The sequence below is a fragment of the Rattus norvegicus genome, chromosome 9, assembly GCF_036323735.1.
Source record: "Rattus norvegicus strain BN/NHsdMcwi chromosome 9, GRCr8, whole genome shotgun sequence".
NCBI classification, from domain to species: domain Eukaryota; kingdom Metazoa; phylum Chordata; class Mammalia; order Rodentia; family Muridae; genus Rattus; species Rattus norvegicus.
Genome location: NC_086027.1, coordinates 98,259,776 through 98,275,470, shown reverse-complemented (window position 1 = coordinate 98,275,470; position 15,695 = coordinate 98,259,776). Strand labels below are relative to the sequence as shown.

Below are 15,695 nucleotides of genomic sequence, written 5' to 3'. Positions count from 1 at the left end.
TCACTTTTTTTGTTTGAAAAGGTATCAGTGAACTTGGCCACCTCACAGAATCTCCAAGGGTTAACAAAACAGAATCTGTCTTCCACCGTGAGGTCTTCAGAAGGAAGAAGTAGCCAGCACAGGTGACCCACACAGCAGTCGTTCTTAATAACCGAACAAGGCATGAGGTTTCACCTCCTAAGGCAACATCCCGAGCCTGCTGTAGCTCCTGCTGACAAGGATCAATAACGGTGCCAGCAAGAAAAGCAGGCATAATGGTTTCGGCAGGCATCCTTCCACGCTGTGTCAGGCGAGCGATGAAAGTCCTCCCCGAGATGCTGAGCTACACAAACAAAAAGTAATTTGGGCTTCTGGGTTTTGTTCTCAGTGGGGGCAAAAAAAAATTCATTCAAAGCAATATTTAATATTCAACTCTCCTAAAAGCTGCATGCCAGACCTTGGGGGTGCAGGTTAGGATGGGGCTAGCCAGGCTGAGTTGGTCTGGAGGTTCCCCATTGTCCCCATGGCTCACACGACACAGGAAAGACACGCGCTGTGGCAGCGTGGGTTTTGTTGCAGTGACTGGTACTACTTAGACGTCTGTCTATACTTGGACCCACGGCCAACCTTGCTAGCCCATTCTCTGCAGGTAATTAGAGAGGAGCCGCTCTTCCCCGAGGCTGTCGCTTGTGAGTCTTGGCACAATTTATGGTGTTTGGTTTTCATTAAAAGAACCCGCAGATAGTTCTTTCAAGAACCCAGCCTGCCCTCGGGATAGATGTGGTAAGTCTTGGCCACATTAATGGGAGTTTCGTGAAAGTTTGCGAATTGATCAGCTGGGCCTGAGTGAAGTCTTTTTGTTACCGTGAAGGGCATGTGAATCATTCATTCATTCATTCATTCATTCATTCATTCCTTAATTCTTCAACAGTGCCTTATTCCTACTGTGTTCTGAGTACTGAACAAGGACCAAACACACAGATTTGGAAGGTATCCTCCATTGTGTTCTGGTGCCTCCTTACCTTCAACAGCTCTTGGGTGAAAAGGACACGCATGCCCTGATTCTGCAGGCTGTTCTCCCGGCAAGCCCATCACAGGCAGAAAGGATCCCTGACTTGCCAGGTGTCCCACTGCAGCTGCCAGGGCGCACTGCAGTGTAGTGTTTATCCATCCCCTTGGTTACAGAGCTGACTGAGAACTGCATTGGCTAACGCTTCTCATGGCCCGCTGACCGAGGATGGGACCACCCCATCACCTGCACTTAGCACAGGACAAAGACCAGCATTCTCAATGTTAAGGATGGTTTCCGTGGAGTGAGCTTCACGCCGTTGTAAAGGTGACCACCCACTCAATCCAACCATCCTAAATTAGGGGGCATTAGCAGGGCAGAGGCTGGAGAACTCTGAGTGGGGCTGAGTTCAGGGTGATATCTTGGGTACCAGGTGTAGAGATAGTCACGGCTTCTAAGCCCCATGTCCTCCTGTCCTTTCTCAAGCCTCCCCTGGGATCTCAGAACAGGCTACAAAGCATCCAGATGGCCTGGGGGCTTGGGGACAGCCATGTCAGACAACCACCTGGATTGAGCATGTGGCCTGGCTTCTGAAGCTGGTCCTGAGGGAATTCCAAGCCTTCCATGCAGCCCTCGGGGCCCTGTAAGGCATGCTGGTCCATCTCTTTACCATTGGCTGGTCCAGCAAAGCTGAGGGAACTGACCTTAGGGAATGTTGCCTGATCCTTGCTTACTCTGCCCTGGCAGAGGTACAGGGTTCCTGGAGTTGAGTCACTGGAACTGGAGCCAGCAACTTATTTATTTTCTCTACAGTTGCCCACGTTTAGAAACCTCTAATGTATGCATATAACTGCAGGGTGAGATTTTAGAAGCTCAACCCACGAGGCTATTAAAATAGAATAAAATATCACCTTTGAAATGCCAGAATAAAGAAGAAATCCATTACACGGTGCCTGGAGAGATGGCTCGGTGTTTAAGAGCATTAACTAATCTTCCAGAGGACCCAGGTTCTATCCCCAGCACCCACATAGTAATTCATAATCATCTACAGTCCTAGTTCTAGGAAATAAGACATCATACTCTAGCTTCTGGGGGAACCATGCACAGACATACAAGCAGGCAGAACATTCATACACGAGATAGAAATAGAATAAAGTAAATCCATTCGGCAGATCCTTATGAACAAAGAGACCATACAGAAAGAATTCTTTCAGATGACTTAGAAGATTGTACTGCAGTCGGTTGTATTTTGCAGAGCTTGCAGTGATGAAGCAGATTTGTTCAAAACCATCATTCTGTGGGCAAAGAGAGGCAAGCATGGAGCTCTGGGCTGCATGCAAATCAAAGGCCCATCTCAACTGTCCTTGGGCCACGGCAGAACATTGGGGGGGAAGGGCAAGATCTTGGGAGCCAGGGAAGAGCTGGAGAGCTGGAGCCAGTAGTTGCGTGGCCACCATGGAACTGTGATACTTTCTCATGCATCCTTGCAGTCAGACACTGGAACAAAGCTTATCCTCTAGGGAGAATCACAGCTCAGAGCGTATGAGTTATTTGAGCAAGGCAAGAGCTTTTGACCTAGGTAAACCTGACTTCCAAGTTAGAGAGGTGTCACTGTGTGCACTGGGAGAGAAGTCACAGCTCTCTGAAGGCTGTGAGCTTGGAAGTCCAACCCAGAGACGTCTGGGATGGAAGTCTGGTTCCGTGAGCTGGCAGGACCAGCAGAGACCTCTCCATTGGTGGTCTCTGGTCTGCCATGAGGCCAGGGATACTCCAAGAAACAGTTTCCAGAGTGAAGTGAAGACCACTTCAATCACAGCCTAAAGTTAAGATGGCCCCTTACCTTCTCTTCTTCTGTGACTTAAACAATTTCTTGGAACTGAATTGTAAACCGAATGGGTCTAGTCCATCTGTGTCTGTTTTCTAATAGGTGGACATGTTGTCAAAACAAACAGTCATTTTCTGCACTCCCTGGATTGCTCGTGTTTAATGAGCTCGTGGGGACTGCCAGGCATTGCACTGGGCCCCAGTTATGATAGTGCAGAAGGCACATCCTACGGAACCCTTTCCGGGGGATCCCTTAGCCAAGTCTTCACAGTTTTAAATGTTTTCTAGATCAAGTAACCAAAAGGGCCAAAGTGCAGGTCAGCACAGAAATGGTCATCTTTAATGTAGAGAGACATGTTGAGATCTGCGCTGGGGACTGTTAGGGTTTAAATCTTGGCCCGTGCCCAGACAAAGCATACCAAGCCAACATGGTTCCACGTGGAGAGGTTTAATGAGAGAAGAAGAGGAGAGGAAAGGAAAGGCCGGCCATGGGCACATGGTGGGGAAGATGAGGATGGGGAGAGATGGGACAGGGACAAAGAGGGCACAAGAGCAGAGAAGAGTAAGGGCAAGAGGGAGAGGAGAGGGCAAGCAGCCCCCTTTATAGTCAGGCACAGCTGGCTGTTGCCAGGCAACTGTGGGGCAGAGCATACCTGGCTGTTCCCAGGTAGCTGTGGGGGTGGAGCTTAGACAGAATACAAACAGGGACAGGCTTAACCTCCTCCACAGAGCAGCTTGCCAGCTCTGTGCAGCCTGTTTAGCCTTCCCTGAACTCCACTGAAACAACAGATAACCTCAGACATTGCAGAATTGAGAACCAAGCTGCAGCCATGCCCTTTGGGTTCTCCATCTTTAACTGGGCCTGGCTTTAAAAGCACAAGATTTGTCTAGCCATAAAATGATTCCATTGCTTCATTTCCTATCAAGAAGAACAACAGAGTGTCAGTTCCACAAACTCAGGGGAATCCCACGAGACTCATTAAACCAAACCAACTCACTAGAAAGAAAAGCCCAGTGAGGGGTGACTCTACCCCACCAAAGTCTGTGTGTTTGCTCTGTCTCAGAGCTGGGCTTTCTTCTTCCCTGAATGATAATCAGAGCAGCCAAGGCTCTATTTTCAGATAACATCCCTGGCTTGCAATCGTATTTGGCCTCAGAATGACTTCTGGCTTTAAAGAAATCTGCAAAACAAGTGTGCGATTCATCAGGTATATCTGCTCGAGGACCGAGGCTCAAACTCGCAGCTTGTTAGAGGGAAGAAAGAGCACGTCTGCACAAGTTTGCTATGGTTTCCCAGCAGTCTGTTGCTCTGGACAGCTGTGCTGTCACCAAGGGCCACTGGTTTCCTGCCTCGACCACTTGTCCTGATGGAGGCAGTCTAGGGGAGAGGCTTCAGAACCAGATGGTCTTGGGTTTAAATTGAGGGCTAACAATCAACTGAGTTCACGGGCTATTTGCTTGATGTTCCTAAAGCTGCCAAAACCCCAAAGTGAAAGCCAAAAGTGCCCGGAGCTCCAGCATGGCCTACCAAGAGCAAAGGAGCTATTTGACTCCTTCTTTTCTCTTGGTGTGCCCAACTCCACCTTAAACGACAATTCACAGAATAATGCTTCTCTTCTGTCCACATAGAGAAACAACAACAACACACACACCACCTACCCACCCACCCCACACACACATATACACACACCATACACACACACATACCATACACACACATCATACACACACACATACCACCTACCCACCTACCCCCCACACACATCATACACACACACCATACACACACATCATATACACATCATACACACACACACACACACCACCTACCCACCCCACACACACACCATACACACACATCATACACACACCATACACACACATCATACACACACCATACACACACATCATACACACACATCATACACACACCATACACACACACCATACACACACATCATACACACACCATACACACACACATCATACACACACACCATACACATACACCATACACACATACACACACACCATATACACATACACAAACACCATACACATACATACCATACACACACACATAAACACATGCACACCATACACACCACCACACACACAGACACTCCATATACCCACCCCCCTGACACACACCATACACATACCATACACACACACATCACCCCTCACTCCTGCACACACAGACACACACACACATACACACACACCCCACCATCACCACCACTCACACACACACACCACCCCTTCACTCCTGCACACACACACACACACATACACACACCACCACCCCACATACATCACCCAGTCACCCCTGCACACACACACACACACACACACACCACACACACACACACCACACACACACATGCCGCACCATCCCACACACTCCCTACAACATAGCAGCTCTCGGACTCTATGCAGGAAGCTATGATGAGGACAGGTCCTGGTAAGACAACACTGGCAGTGACTTCTTGATATATCTAGGGGCCACAAGACAATTGTTTCATCATTTAAAATCAGCCCCATTTCTGCTTTTGTGGTGTTTGTTAACACAACATTCTCTCTAAAGACAAGCAAGTGGACACAGTACACAGAGCAGGGCTGAATGACGTCAGCCGTTGCTTATCTGTGCACTAACGAGTGCAGCAATCCAGCAGTGAGTACTTGGCACAAGGCCAACGTGGCCTGTTGACATGCCCACAGGACACTTGGGTACTGACAATATTGGCCACTTAGGACAAGATTCCAGAAAGGTTGCACATCCCACCTTTCTACAGGTCACTACACCCAGGCTTCTCTCTATGAGACAAATGGTAACTACATTGCAGGCTGCCTCCTGCTGTGTGTCCTGCTCTGCCTCAGTGGGACTCAGTTAACAGGTCTCATTATGTCCTATTACTAACAGGCACCTGGTGGATTAGTACTAATCTGTGACCAGGGGCTGCTCCTCAAACACTTGAAATGGATCCCTCACAACTGGGATGTCTCTGTTGGCTTGTGAGTTTCTCTGGGTGTGTGGAAAGGCATTGAAAGCACTTGCCTGGATACAGCCCAAACCGGGGATAAATAGACATTCCTAGAGGAAACCATTTCCTCCCTGAATACCCCGAGGATGGTCTCTTTACAGAATGGCACAGGTAAGACCTCCGCGGAACAATCGTTTGCCTTTGCACTTAAAAGATCCGTGCACACATTTCCATGAGGCTAATTTCTCCACAGCCTTTCCCCCAGTCTTTCAAAGGTCTCTCTTCCAAGGATGTCTCCCAAGAGACAAGGGAAGGTTTCTCTTGCCCACGATGATCACCTGTGGGTAGATCTAAGATGGCTCTGCTCCATCTCTGACTTCTCCACTCTGTTTGCCTTTGGGAAGCTCAAGTTTAAAGCAGAAGGAAAAAAAGCTCAGTATGGGTTCTGTGATGCCCAAGGTGTGTGTGTGTGTGTGTGTGTGTGTGTGTGTGTGTGTGTGTGTGTGTGTGTGTGCACGCCAGAGATTAATGTCAGGTATCTTAGGTGTTTTCTTCCACCCATTTTCACTTTTTTTTTTCCCTAAGACCAGCATTCTCACTGAACCAGGAACTTACATATTGGCTGAGCTGGCTGCCTCCCAGCACTGGGATTATAGATTCACACAGTCACACCGGCTTCTTTCTCTTTCTCCTTCTCCTTCTCCTTCTCCTTCTCCTTCTCCTTCTCCTTCTCCTTCTCCTTCTCCTTCTCCTTCTCCTCCTTCTCCTTCTCCTTCTCCTTCTCCATCTCCTTCTCCTTCTCCATCTCCATCTTCTTCCTCTTCCTCTTCCTCTTCCTCTCCTCCTCCTCCTCATTCTGTTCAATGTTGTTGTTAAGGAGACTCAGAGTTTTACTTTATCAACTAAGCTATCTCCCTTTGCCCCTTAACTTGAATTGTATCCAGTCCCTGGAAGCATTTGAGAGAATGTGAATGATGGGGCCCACCCTGGAGCCCCTAAAACAAAGCACCATGGGAACTGTCCCAGAAACCCACTGTGTGGAGGAGTCTTCTAGTTAAGTCTCCTCCCTGGGATGCATAAATTAAGAGTTAGCGCTGCTGGTTGGAAGGATCCTTCAGGACTTCTCAGATCCTGGGATGCATTGTGAATTTCCCACAATGCACTGCAGCGTTTCTCAAACATATCTAACTTCCAAGCATGCTTTTCCAAGGAGGGCCACTTAGAGCCAACCTCTGCTGAAATGCCTCACCTCAGGAACCATCCCAACACTCTTGCTAGCCAGACTTAATAAAGTCACTCACTGCTAGTTTGTCTCAACGGTATCTCACAGTCTGATGGTTGAGAAATGAGAGCCAGGGCCTGGCTTTCAGGTTTAGCCACAAAGGCAGGTGCTGACTTAGCTGATCTCAAACGTGATTTATCTTTCCCCACACAGACACTCACCAGGAAGATAAATGCCTGGGGTCCACACAGTAAGGCTAGCCAGAGCAAAGAAGAAGTGATGAATTGATTAAGTCGGTTTAGAGGCAGGCCACCAGCAACCACACCTAATTACTCAGTCAGCACTCAGGGCATGACCAGGAATTCCAAACCAGTGACTCACTGGTCTTCCTTCCACAGGCTGCCGGACATGTTTCCTCCTTGGACACTTTGGGTGAGCTTGAGAAGCTCTGGCCTTTACTAGCACCATAGCCCATGGGCATCACACAAGCAGGTTGCCAGCCCTGACAGCTAGAGAGGAAGTATTTGGAGACCTGAGACTGTTCTCAGAGAACACAGGGGATAATTTAAAGTTTGGCCTCTGCTCGTGCCAAGTATTAGGACTGACGACAAAGTAAGAGGAAAGAAAGAAATAGACACCAGAGAGAGGGGAAGAAAAGTGGCCCCTAATTGCCTGTCTGGTGGGAGGGGTTGTGTAGGTCCAGAGAGGGGGTTGGCTGGCTCAAGGTTCAGGCAAGAGCAAAATTCCTGCTAATCACTCAGGAAAGAGAATGCGGTGTGGGGACCTTCTTAAGGGTACCAGGGGTCTGGGAAAGCCATCACAAGAAGGAAGCCCAGAACTCAGCTTCAGGGGAGGGGCGGCTACCTCCAATGTTGACAGATCTCAGCTAGGGAAGGACCCAAAGCTAAGTACCTAAAATGAACTACAAACAGGCACTGCCATGGGAACTGGGGCTACAGAGATGAGATGACCCTTCCAGAGACACTGACCACAGAAGAAAGGGAAGAGGATTGCACAGGTAGTCACCAAAAAACCTACGAAGTATAGTGGTAGAGGCCAGTACAGTGCTGAAGTTACTCTTCAGGGTAGGAAAGTGTCTTAGAGTCGCAGGAAAGAAAGGTAGACCTCAGCTAGATAATCCCTCAACAGAAATGGATAGCAAGGGGCTCCAAGAGCCACAATCACACCCAGATCAGGCAGCCCACCCAGGGGGTGCAGCCAGCATCCTCAACAAATGAGTTCACCACCTCCAAGCCAGGGTTTGTTTGCCTCAGCACTACGGACGTTTGGAACTGGATCGTTGTCTACCTTAAGCACTACCCTGGCCTAGAGGATGTCTAGACACATCCCTGGCCTCTGGGTACTAGATATTAATTAGCAGCAGCATCCAATTATGACACCTAGGTTATCTCCAGACCTTGTCAAGGGTTCCCTGGGAACAAAACATGCGCTGTTGAGAACCACTGCCCTGACTCATGGGAGGGGGTGGGGGCGAAGATCACACGGGTCTTCCGTCTCTGGTAAGCTCATCTGAAGAAACTGCACATGCAAGTCAGTGGGTGGTGGAGTAAGAAGTATCCTTCCTGTCAGTAGAACACTACAGTGCTGGGCCCACTGTCACATGGCTAGGTTCAGAGGCTGTCCACTTCCTGTGGCTAGTGAAGCATAGGGCTTAGCCATGTACTTCCAGGGAAGTGATGTTTCCTTCTGCCGTATGTGTCACAAGTTACAGAAGGAAAGGGCGAAGGGGACGGAGCTCAACTGTGACAGACCAGCGTCATGCTGACCCCTGCGAGGAGGTAGCAGATTGAACCACATGAGTGTCCCTGGCAGAGCAGGAGCCTGAAGAAACACAAAGCCAGAGCGGTGCAGGCCTGCACTGGCTCTCAGCATCTGAGCCAGGACGTCTGATCAAAGCAGGACGCCACAGTCATACAGCACACATCACCACATACGCAAGACAATACACACAGCACATACCATCATACAGAATAGGCCACCCAGGAGACACTATATATACACAGTATGGAGACTATACATACAACACACCATATAGCATATATACGCCCACGTTTCTCATTCATCTAACATTCACACACAACAGTCCACGTATACACCATACATATTACTTATACAGATACACAGCACTGGCTCTGTGTATACTCACACCCCACAACCCCCAACACATATATATAATATCTTACACACACACACACACACACACACACACACACATACACACACAAAGTGAGGAGTCACACTCTCCCCTCTGAAAACAGCATTAACCCTGTCACCATCCTGAGGGAGTTACCAAGGAGCCACCTTCTTTTGCCTTTCTCTGCTTCCCCCAGTGTTGTAGGATGGCATCATGAACACCGCAGCCCACACTTCCGATGTCAGCGCAAACATAACAGACTCACAGAACAACGTACATGAAACACTGGCCTTACCAGAAGGGCTTTGCTGAATGAGAAACCATAGCTGTCTTCAAACTCTAGCAGGAGGGGAGGACTTGGCAAACTAGTTTAGCAAACTAAGTTTAGGTTCCCATGGAATCATAAACTTTGGACACGTCCCTAAGGAGCCAGGAGGACAAAGTCCCAGTATGTGCAGGGAAACCATGGGGAAGCTGAAATCACCCACCGGGGAAGCCCCAGTCTTCTCTATGTTCTCTTTCGATTTCTCATCCTGGGCTTCGTTTTTTTTTTTTTCTGTCCAGAGAGAGGGAACACTGTGACCTTTGAATTCTGTGTAAGGATAAGACACCACACATGGACTGACAGTCTTAGTATTCATTAGCTCTGCTCAGACAGACCCCCTCACTTTCCCCCAAAAGAACAGTTAAAAGTGACGGCATCCCGGGAGCTGAGGCTTAAGGTCCAGGCTTTGTCCCTGGGCCTGCCCCGCAGTTCTAGCCATCAGCAGGATCCCTTCTCTGTAAGCCTGCTTCTCTGATCTAAAGGGCCACGCCTTCCTCTCAGCTAAGACTCCAGGATGCCCCTGCCTTGATGCGCTCACCAAATCTCATTGCTTGTCACCACTGCAGGCTGGGAGCATCTCTAAAGGAGACACAGCGGCCAGGCCGTGGCTGCACTTTAAAAGACGAGCTCTTTGTGCAGCCAACAGTGCGCGCTCCATAGTGAATGTATGGATGGATGGATGAATTAAGAGGAACGAGTGCAGAGTAAATTCTCGGCAAAGACATTTCTCAGGCGGGCTGCACAGCTGGGCGACCGGCAGTTTCTCATTTACACTTCACGCGCCCCACGAAATTCAAATTCTCATTACTGCACGGTGCAGAACCGCAGCCCACACTTTCAACAAGGACCCTGAGAAATGCGACGGTGGGGGGAAACTTCAATGCTTTCTTCCTATTGATTACGGCCCGGTGGAAAGGAATGAAAAGATAGCTTCAAACACTTGCGTATGAAAGGCAAAAAGGAAGCAAATTGTGCACGGCTTGCTGAAGCCAGGCCTCTTCAGACACGCCACCGCCACCAACAAGACACGTCTGCTGCCCGCCACATGGCGCGTTGCCGTGCCAACATACATTCTGAGTCACCCAAGCAGATTTAATGCCATCGCCCCAACGACTTTCTCTCTGCCTTTTCTTGTGAAAACTGTTCAAGGGAAGATGCTGACCTACCTAGGAAATGGTTTTAATCAGTTTTGTTCCGGAAATAACTATGGAAATGCAGATGCTTCTGGATGTTGTGTGGTGACAAATGGCTGAGAAGTCCCCCAGTCCACACCCCTCAGCCTGTAGGGGGAACTGCCCTGAGTGGCAGCCATTCAGAATCCTACGGGAAGCTGTGAAGCGTCATCAGCATATGAAAGCACACAGACATGATGCTGGTGAAGGAGGCAACATTGCAAAGCCTACCTCAGTCTTCACATACCATACAGACAGCCATGACCACCTTTATACAGGATCCCGCCCTGGGTCCCTGGATCTCAGAGGCTGGGAAGCAGGGCCCTCAGAAATGGAGACCAGGGCAGTGTGGAAGACAAGCAAGGACTGTGTGAATGGCATCTTAGAGAGAGCCAGGTGACCAGACACTTGTAGCAGCCATCCAGTAAGCTCGAAAGCATGGGTTTCACCAAGGGGCCGTACATTTCTAGGCTGGTGACAGAATCACGGAGCATCTCGGTATTCGGTGACAAGACGACGAATCACGGGGGCTGGGGGAGGAGGGGCGGGAGCTCGGCAAATTTCTAAGAACAGTAGCGCAGCCCTGAGAAGATCTCAAATGCATCCCACTTTAGTCATTCAAGGGCATCGACTCACAGGTAGGTGGTTCAGGCTCATCAGTAATCCTCTCAGAGAGGGGGGAAGTGGTGTGAGAAACACGTGCACCTCGGAGCTTATAAGAAGCCAATGGTGTCAATCACCCAGACCTAGTGCCATCCCATTGGCCCCTGTCCACCGACCACGGTCTTTCCAGGGCTATGCATTTATTTGTTTACTTTTACATTTTGCTTATCCGTGCGTGGGAGAGAGTCACAGGACAATCTGTGACTCTGTGGGCCCCCTCTAGGGGCTTTTACTAGCCCAGGACTGTGAGTCATGTGGCCCATACCATTGGACAGAAGAGCTGGGAAGGTTGAGTAGGCTCCTGTGATCTCAGAATTGAGAGTGTCTGCGTCTACCTGCTCTGGAACTATGACACCCACTCCATGGCAACCAGTCACAAGGCAGAAAAACCTAGACTTCTCCATGCTAATGAGGTAATCTGATAGGCCCTGAGCGTTCAGCCAATGAGCTTCCCTTCCTGGGCATTCTTTCTCACAAAAGGTATTTAATTCCTGGTCCACCCTGAGTGGTGTATATGCATTCACAACTGCCATGTATAAAGAAGTATGAACAAGCAAGGGCCCTCTCTTCATCAAAGATCGCCTGGAGGGTGGGGCGGGGGGATGGGGAAGCCTTCACAGTAAACAGATCTCCTAGATCTCCCTGAGAAGGCCTTCTCCCTTCCAGCCCCTCTGTACTCTGAGCACTCACTCAGAATCAAGCCTGGTTCTGCCCCTACCGTTGGCTCAGCCTTCTTCCTGCCTGGCATGTGGACACCCTGGGAGGAAGCACAGACCAGAGACCCCTGTTTCTAACTCCCTGTGGTTTACCAGCAGTGCCCGGGTACACAAGAGACTGGAAACCACAGCAATCATCCCAGACTCCACTGTTTTTCCACTCTGGGAAAACACAGACAGAGATCCCCCATTATGGACTGAGTTCTGCCTCTCCTGAGCAGCCTGCTGGTGGTGCTCCGGGCACTCCAGTGGTGAGGCAGACAGGCAGCCTGGCTTGAAATTTGTCAGAGGCCCCGTTAAGGAGATAATTGGCATCCTGGAGGTTCAAGTCCTAGATAGATCCCAGGCCCTCCTCATCACTATTCATTGATGTCTGGGGCCTGGCGATTCATTGTTATTGGGCAGAACTGTGGGCTGTGGCCTTAGCTTCAATTCACTCATGCTAGTTTTACCATCACCAAAAACAAACAAACAAACAAACAGCCCCCAAACCGTGTCTATGCAGTGCCACATTGTCACATGTGTCTTGGGAGAGGCAGACAAGCCACAAAGGCAAATGTTCTCTCACCTCACTTCCTCACAAAATGCTTTATTAAGAAGAAAAAAAGGATAAATACTGTGAGGATGGGCCAGCTGTTGTCTTCTGAGAGTTCCGTGGCAAGCCCTTTGCAAGGACCTTGTGGTTTGGTCATCACAGTTACCATTTGGGGCAAGGCATATTACATCCAATGTTACAGAAGAGCAGCTGGGGCTCAACCAAGTTAAAGCCTTTCTCAGTTCCCTGCATGGTAAACAATGACAGCTCTTTGGGCTACTCCCAGAGCTGCCCCCACCAGGGTAGTCCCAGGGCTGCCCCCACCACAGTACTCAAAGTGCCTCCCAGAAGACGAACATCAAACCATTCGGCTCATCTCAAACATGACACTGGAAACCATGTCTACTTGTGTGCTGGTACAGGAGCAGCAGCAAGCCCAGTCGTGTCCTCCTGTAGGTATATGTATTCAACTGTTCGAGGGCATGAGAGTCAGAGTACGGACAGTAAATATTCCTAGAAGGGTTGACCTACGGCTGACCCAGTTATTCCAGGTCTCTCTCCAGCTACCCCAAACACAATAAAACACTGCAAAGCCAAATTGTGCAGGTACATAAATACCCCTCAGAACTTGCTCAAACTTGTCCCATACCATGTGTGCGTGGTATATCCCTGGAATCAAGACTAGGGGGTACTTGAAGGGGTTGCAGGAAGGCACCCCACCAAGGCAGAGCAGAAAAAAACTTCTCTTGAAGATCTAGGTAGAGAGAGGTCAAGAGTTTTGGAGGCATAGGGCTGATCTTTTGAAGGATTTGGACCACCTGAACCCATCACTCCTGAAGAACTAAAATCTACAGAGAAGCAATACAGATCTCAGAAGTGAGATCCTGCTCCCCAAGTAGGTACCGTGGGGTCTCATTGATGCTCTTCCTATGTACATTCCTACCCCCATCCCATCCTATACAAGTTCATAGATCTTTGAGTTTCTCCCAAGCTCTTAAGGCATCATGTTTGGCTTAGATGGGTGTCTCTACGCCCTATCAATTATAGAATGCCCCCAGAGAGAAGCCCAGAAGGCAGAATTCCCTAGTCCTGGTAAATAAACCAGAGGGCTCTGTCAGCCATCATTCTTTATTTCCAGAAAGCCCAGCCACATTCAAAGTAAATAGTTTATGCATCAAGCCAAGTGGGTCACATCAAAGGACAAAGGCGGGCAGTAGTAACAAGTACTGCCTGGCATTCTGGGAATGTCTGCCTTACCAGTGTGGGGTCAGAGAGTACTGGGGTACTCTCCTGCTCCCCAGAAGAAGCACCAAGGAAGCAAAAGCTGTTTTTCCTCTGACCGCAGGGACACACCCCACAGGTCCTGCCTCAAGTCCAAGTGTAAATGCTTGGTAAGGCACCAAATAGCTTTCATACTTTGGGAGACTGGAGGCTGATGTTTTGAAAGATCTACCCTCCACAAAGGAGGCCAAGAGAATGGGTCCCATGTGTCGTGGTTAGGGCTCCTATTGCTGTGAAGAAGGGTTCATTTCAGCTTCCAATCCAGGCAACAGTCCAACTCTGAGGGAAGTCAGGACAAGAACTCAAGGCAGGAACCTGAAGGCAGGAACTAAAGCAGAAGCCACAGAGGAGTGCTTCTTACCAGCTAGCTCTCCACGGTTTGCTCAGTCTGCTTTCTTTTAGCATCCAGGGCCACCATCCCAGGGATGACACCACCCACAGTTAACTGGGTTTTCCATATCAATTACCAACCAAGAAAATGTACCACAGGCTTGCCCACAACTCAGTCTCGTGGGGGCATTTTCTCAGTTGAAGTGCCTTCTTCCAAAAATGACTTCTTGCTTGTGTCCAGTTGACATTAAACTAGCTAGCACCCTAAGTGACAGAATTCCTGGACCTCTGGAATCTAGATTTAAGGAAAATTGGATTGTCTTGGCTTCCCTCTTCCCACCAAGTCCTACAGCATATCCACCCTTCACCAATCTTCCTTCTGCCTCCTCCATGCTCATATACATGGAGTGGAGCAGAATAGTCTTTCCATGCTAAGAGAAGAGCCATCCCCTTGAGCACATTCTACATCCCTTGATTCTCCATCCTCCCATAGTGCCTCAGTAAAGGTGCTGTAGAAGCCTAAGGCCAGACTTGTAGTACACATAGCGGGTCTTGGAACCCCAGCATGACAAAAAGGTGGATTTGTAGAAATACAGAGAGATCTCAGTCACTTTGCCATCCCTGAGATGAGGTGGTGCCTGTACCCTGGAGACAGCAGACTTGGCCTGTGTCAAGAACCTTTTGCCAGGGGTGACAGTGTTGGGGAGGCATGTAATCAAAAATGCCCTTGGTGACAGGGCACAGACTGGAAAAGCCTTTTTGATCTGTCCTCTCCTCATCTCAGGGTAGGAGGAGACAACTAGATGACTACTACCTTGGCACGGAGTCCTAAAAAAGTAGAAAGGACCAAGAAGTCCCACCAACATCCCCAGGGTCCCATGGAAGAATGAACTTGCAGCAGGAGCTACTGGGTTAAGGCTGACACAGGCAGAAAGACCGTATCAGGCATCATCATGAACAGATGGGCCATCAAGGACCCCTACCCACCCTAGCAAGGTACAGCAACCTATGACTTAAGCAGTGTTCTGGACAAAAGCGGGAGGTTCTCTGTGGCCAACTGAGCTCTCAGATGCTCAAAGCTAGAGGTGAGTTATGCTGAGTATTTCCAACGAACGCAGCTAAGCTACAGAACTCTCACCCTCCCACTCCACCTGCCGCTTGAGTATACTGGTTGGGGTGTGTTTCTGCTCATTTGAGCCACTTGGAACCTAGGAGTAGACATGAGGTCCCTGCTCATTGTCAGGGACCCACACTGGGTTGGAATTTTCCCTGAATTTGCACTTCTATTTTTCCCCCTTGTCAGTAAATTTGCCTATTGTTATACTATTATCTCACGGTGTGTGTTACGGCTAAGTAAAACGTTCTTTGGATCAAGGCCAGTTGTTCAAACACCGAAAAATGTAGCAGGTATTAATGCAAGTTACAGCCCTAGGGTAAAATTTTCAGGCATGAAGCCCTTTACAGGATATCGGTGCCCTGTGGCTGACATGGTCCGTGTGC

General features: G+C 49.1%; 2 long non-coding RNA genes across 3 annotated transcripts; one reads left to right on the top strand and one right to left on the bottom strand.

The window, feature by feature from the left end:
- LOC134480408 (uncharacterized) lies at window positions 1–10,985 on the bottom strand. Its single transcript, XR_010054865.1, has 2 exons — window positions 9,469–10,985; window positions 1–322 (listed from the first exon to the last, which is right to left on the bottom strand). It is a non-coding gene; the product is annotated as an uncharacterized LOC134480408 (long non-coding RNA).
- LOC134480407 (uncharacterized) lies at window positions 10,588–15,524 on the top strand. Of its 2 annotated transcripts, none has more exons than XR_010054864.1 (2): window positions 10,588–11,746; window positions 14,980–15,524. It is a non-coding gene; the product is annotated as an uncharacterized LOC134480407 (long non-coding RNA). The 2 variants fall into 2 exon arrangements; XR_010054863.1 differs by having other exon boundaries at window positions 10,588–13,479.
- The last annotated feature ends 171 nt before the right edge of the window (window positions 15,525–15,695 follow it).